Source organism: Pseudophryne corroboree, assembly GCF_028390025.1.
Source record: "Pseudophryne corroboree isolate aPseCor3 chromosome 4 unlocalized genomic scaffold, aPseCor3.hap2 SUPER_4_unloc_1, whole genome shotgun sequence".
NCBI classification, from domain to species: Eukaryota; Metazoa; Chordata; class Amphibia; order Anura; family Myobatrachidae; genus Pseudophryne; species Pseudophryne corroboree.
In genome coordinates this window covers 165001-170000 of record NW_026967596.1, presented here as the reverse complement: position 1 = coordinate 170000, position 5000 = coordinate 165001, and the positions used below count along the sequence as shown (strand labels likewise).

Sequence of the window (5000 nt, the reverse complement as noted above, 5' to 3'; positions counted from 1 at the left end):
TCCAAACTAGCTCTGTAGCCAGTTGATAGTAATTGCACAAATATAAGTCAAACTATTAGTGATATTTTCCAAATGATTAAACATGACAATTTGTGTGATAAAGCAACACAGGAATATGAAGTTGAATCTCTTTTGAGTAGTCAAATCATTTTTCATTTTGCTTGGAAAGTTGATAATGTTTAAAATTAACACTCAATCATTTTAATAGCACGTAATATCACAGCCGTATGATCATGGAATCCTTCGATAGCTCAGCTGGTAGAGCGGAGGACTGTAGAGGAGATTGGTACAGAAATCCTTAGGTCGCTGGTTCAATTCCGGCTCGAAGGATGACGCTTTTGATAAACTTAGATGTCAGTACTGACATTTTACAAACCCAAAACTATATCAAGTATAAAGCATTCTCCAAGTTGTATTTTAAAAATCATTAACGCAGGTCACTGTGGTCAGGATTAACTTCCCATGGAAATCATCTCTGATACAATATTAATTCAGTCATCCTCACAGCCTGAAATGAAGTAGCTCAACCCATAGAGAAACTTTTGTGAAAACATCACATTGAATGAGAGGTAGTCGTGGCCGAGTGGTTAAGGCGATGGACTAGAAATCCATTGGGGTCTTCCCGCGCAGGTTCAAATCCTGCCGACTACGACCGCATGGTTGTTTTATTTTTCAGAAAATTTACTAAAAGCTTGAAACCAGTGTTGCTCAGGGTGAGTCAGGAACTGGCACATCAAAATCTTTAGGATGCCTGCCTGTTCTCTCTTTCTCTATCCGTCATTCTCCTCCTCTACTTGAGACTGAGCCCAGGAATCTCAGCAGCCATACTAAGTAGCATTTATTAATTACAAATGCATTTTGAATGTCAAATTTGTAAGAAAGTTTTGTACATTTAGCAAAATATCAAATTCATTTGAAAGAAAATGATGTCCACTCAAAGTAAAAAGAGCTTTGGTTACTTTCAATGCACAACATTTTACTTTCAAATCGTGTCAGATGACTTTCAGTGCTAATTATTATATCATTAACCTCTCCTTTATTAAAAATTGTGCTTTATGCAAAAAAAGAAAAAGCACAATTATTAAAAATTGTGCTTTAATGCAAAAAAATAAAAATAATTGTCTGTGCATACTCTCATGTAGCACAATTATCTTCACTAGCTCAAAAGGGCCGCTCATTGTCCAAAATGAATTGTCAAATCAGAACAAACAATGGAATATCCCCATCATTCCTGGAACACTTGATTAGTTTACAAAACAAGCAAAATTTAAAAGAGTGTAGAAGGTTTGATAGGCTCAAGCATCTCTAATCTTGATGTAAGTTTGGCTACACTAAAAAATCTATTGAAAGTGCTTTCCAAACTAGCTCTGTAGCCAGTTGATAGTAATTGCACAAATATAAGTCAAACTATTAGTGATATTTTCCAAATGATTAAACATGACAATTTGTGTGATAAAGCAACACAGGAATAAGTAGTTGAATCTCTTTTGTGTAGTCAAATCATTTTTCATTTTGCTTGGAAGGTTGATAATGTTTAAAATTAACACTCAATCATTTTAATAGCACGTAATATCACAGCTGTATGATCATGGAATCCTTCGATAGCTCAGCTGGTAGAGCGGAGGACTGTAGAGGAGATTGGTACAGAAATCCTTAGGTCGCTGGTTCAATTCCGGCTCGAAGGATGACGCTTTTGATAAACTTAGATGTCAGTACTGACATTTTACAAACCCAAAACTATACCAAGTATAAAGCATTCTCCAAGTTATATTTTAAAAATCATTAACGCAGGTCACTGTGGTCAGGATTAACTTCCCATGGAAATCATCTCTGATACAATATTACTTCAGTCATCCTCACAGCCTGAAATGAAGTAGCTCAACCCATAGAGAAACTTTTGTGAAAACATCACATTGCATGAGAGGTAGTTGTGGCCGAGTGGTTAAGGCGATAGACTAGAAATCCATTGGGGTCTCCCCGCGCAGGTTCAAATCCTGCCGACTACGACCACATGGTTGTTTTATTTTTCAGAAAATTTACTAAAAGCTTGAAACCAGTGTTGCTCAGGGTGAGTCAGGAACTGGCACATCAAAATCTTTAGGATGCCTGCCTGTTCTCTCTTTCTATATCCGTCATTCTCCTCCTCTACTTGAGACTGAGCCCAGGAATCTCAGCAGCCATACTAAGTAGCATTTATTAATTACAAATGCATTTTGAATGTCAAATTTGTAAGAAAGTTTTGTACATTTAGCAAAATATCAAATTCATTTGAAAGAAAATGATGTCCACTCAAAGTAAAAAGAGCTTTGGTTACTTTCAATGCACAACATTTTACTTTCAAATCGTGTCAGATAACTTTCAGTGCTAATTATTATATCATTAACCTCTCCTTTATTAAAAATTGTGCTTTATGCAAAAAAAGAAAAAGCACAATTATTAAAAATTGTGCTTTAATGCAAAAAAATAAAAATAATTGTCTGTGCATACTCTCATGTAGCACAATTATCTTCACTAGCTCAAAAGGGCCGCTCATTGTCCAACATGAATTGTCAAATCAGAACAAACAATGGAATATCCCCATCATTCCTGGAACACTTGATTAGTTTACAAAACAATCAAAATTTAAAAGAGTGTAGAAGATTTGATAGGCTCAAGCATCTCTAATCTTGATGTAAGTTTGGCTACACTAAAAAATATATTGAAAGTGCTTTCCAAACTAGCTCTGTAGCCAGTTGATAGTAATTTCACAAATATAAGTCAAACTATTAGTGATATTTTCCAAATGATTAAACATGACAATTTGTGTGATAAAGCAACACAGGAATAAGTAGTTGAATCTCTTTTGTGTTGTCAAATCATTTTTCATTTTGCTTGGAAAGTTGATAATGTTTAAAATTAACACTCAATCATTTTAATAGCACATAATATCACAGCTGTATGATCATGGAATCCTTCGATAGCTCAGCTGGTAGAGCGGAGGACTGTAGAGGAGATTGGTACAGAAATCCTTAGGTCGCTGGTTCAATTCCGGCTCAAACGGTGACGTTTTTGATAAACTTAGATGTCAGTACTGACATTTTACAAACCCAAAACTATACCAAGTATAAAGCATTCTCCAAGTTATATTTTAAAAATCATTAACGCAGGTCACTGTGGTCAGGATTAACTTCCCATGGAAATCATCTCTGATACAATATTACTTCAGTCTTCCTCACAGCCTGAAATTAAGTAGCTCAACCCATAGAGAAACTTTTGTGAAAACATCACATTGAGTGAGAGGTAGTCGTGGCCGAGTGGTTAAGGTGATGGACTAGAAATCCATTAGGATCTCTCCGCGCAGGTTCAAATCCTGCAGACTACGACCGCGTGGTTGTTTTATTTTTCAGAAAATTTACTAAAAGCTTGAAACCAGTGTTGCTCAGGGTGAGTCAGGAACTGGCACATCAAAATCTTTAGGATGCCTGCCTGTTCTCTCTTTCTCTATCCGTCATTCTCCTCCTCTACTTGAGACTGAGCCCAGGAATCTCAGCAGCCATACTAAGTAGCATTTATTAATTACAAATGCATTTTGAATGTCAAATTTGTAAGAAAGTTTTGTACATTTAGCAAAATATCAAATTCATTTGAAAGAAAATGATGTCCACTCAAAGTAAAAAGAGCTTTGGTTACTTTCAATGCACAACATTTTACTTTCAAATCGTGTCAGATGACTTTCAGTGCTAATTATTATATCATTAATCTCTCCTTTATTAAAAATTGTGCTTTAATGCAAAAAAAGAAAAATAATTGTCTGTGCATACTCTCATGTAGCACAATTATCTTCACTAGCTCAAAAGGGCCGCTCATTGTCCAAAATGAATTGTCAAATCAGAACAAACAATGGAATATCCCCATCATTCCTGGAACACTTGATTAGTTTACAAAACAAGCAAAATTTAAAAGAGTGTAGAAGGTTTGATAGGCTCAAGCATCTCTAATCTTGATGTAAGTTTGGCTACACTAAAAAATCTATGGAAAGTGCTTTCCAAACTAGCTCTGTAGCCAGTTGATAGTAATTGCACAAATATAAGTCAAACTATTAGTGATATTTTCCAAATGATTAAACATGACAATTTGTGTGATAAAGCAACACAGGAATAAGTAGTTGAATCTCTTTTGTGTAGTCAAATCATTTTTCATTTTGCTTGGAAAGTTGATAATGTTTAAAATTAACACTCAATCATTTTAATAGCACGTAATATCACAGCTGTGTGATCATGGAATCCTTCGATAGCTCAGCTTGTAGAGCGGAAGACTGTAGAGGAGATTGGTACAGAAATCCTTAGGTCGCTGGTTCAATTCCGGCTCAACGGATGACGCTTTTGATAAACTTAGATGTCAGTACTGACATTTTACAAACCCAAAACTATACCAAGTATAAAGCATTCTCCAAGTTATATTTTAAAAATCATTAACGCAGGTCACTGTGGTCAGGATTAACTTCCCATGGAAATCATCTCTGATACAATATTACTTCAGTCAGCCTCACAGCCTGAAATGAAGTAGCGCAACCCATAGAGAAACTTTTGTGAAAACATCACATTGAATGAGAGGTAGTCATGGCCGAGTGGTTAAGGCGATGGACTAGAAATCCATTGGGGTCTCCCCGTGCAGGTTCAAATCCTGCCAACTACGACCACATGGTTGTTTTATTTTTCAGAAAATTTACTAAAAGCTTGAAACCAGTGTTGCTCAGGGTGAGTCAGGAACTGGCACATCAAAATCTTTAGGATGCCTGCTTGTTCTCTCTTTCTCTATCCGTCATTCTCCTCCTCTACTTGAGACTGAGCCCAGGAATCTCAGCAGCCATTCTAAGTAGCATTTATTAATTACAAATGCATTTTGAATGTCAAATTTGTAAGAAAGTTTTGTACATTTAGCAAAATATCAAATTCATTTGAAAGAAAATGATGTCCACTCAAAGTAAAAAGAGCTTTGGTTACTTTCAATGCACAACATTT

At 35.7% G+C, this 5000-nt stretch overlaps 7 non-coding genes across 7 annotated transcripts; all 7 read left to right on the top strand.

Moving 5' to 3' along the window:
• Positions 1-240: 240 nt before the first annotated feature.
• On the top strand, positions 241-330 carry TRNAY-GUA (transfer RNA tyrosine (anticodon GUA)). The gene is given in 2 exon segments: positions 241-277; positions 295-330. It is a non-coding gene; the product is annotated as a tRNA-Tyr (tRNA).
• Positions 331-569: 239 nt separating this feature from the next.
• On the top strand, positions 570-651 carry TRNAS-AGA (transfer RNA serine (anticodon AGA)). Its single transcript has one exon. It is a non-coding gene; the product is annotated as a tRNA-Ser (tRNA).
• A 944-nt stretch (positions 652-1595) lies between these two features.
• TRNAY-GUA (transfer RNA tyrosine (anticodon GUA)) lies at positions 1596-1685 on the top strand. Its single transcript is given in 2 exon segments — positions 1596-1632; positions 1650-1685. It is a non-coding gene; the product is annotated as a tRNA-Tyr (tRNA).
• A 239-nt stretch (positions 1686-1924) lies between these two features.
• Positions 1925-2006, top strand: TRNAS-AGA (transfer RNA serine (anticodon AGA)). Its single transcript has one exon. It is a non-coding gene; the product is annotated as a tRNA-Ser (tRNA).
• Positions 2007-2950: 944 nt separating this feature from the next.
• On the top strand, positions 2951-3041 carry TRNAY-GUA (transfer RNA tyrosine (anticodon GUA)). The gene is given in 2 exon segments: positions 2951-2987; positions 3005-3041. It is a non-coding gene; the product is annotated as a tRNA-Tyr (tRNA).
• Positions 3042-3279: 238 nt separating this feature from the next.
• Positions 3280-3361, top strand: TRNAS-AGA (transfer RNA serine (anticodon AGA)). Its single transcript has one exon. It is a non-coding gene; the product is annotated as a tRNA-Ser (tRNA).
• Positions 3362-4592: 1231 nt separating this feature from the next.
• Positions 4593-4674, top strand: TRNAS-AGA (transfer RNA serine (anticodon AGA)). Its single transcript has one exon. It is a non-coding gene; the product is annotated as a tRNA-Ser (tRNA).
• The last annotated feature ends 326 nt before the right edge of the window (positions 4675-5000 follow it).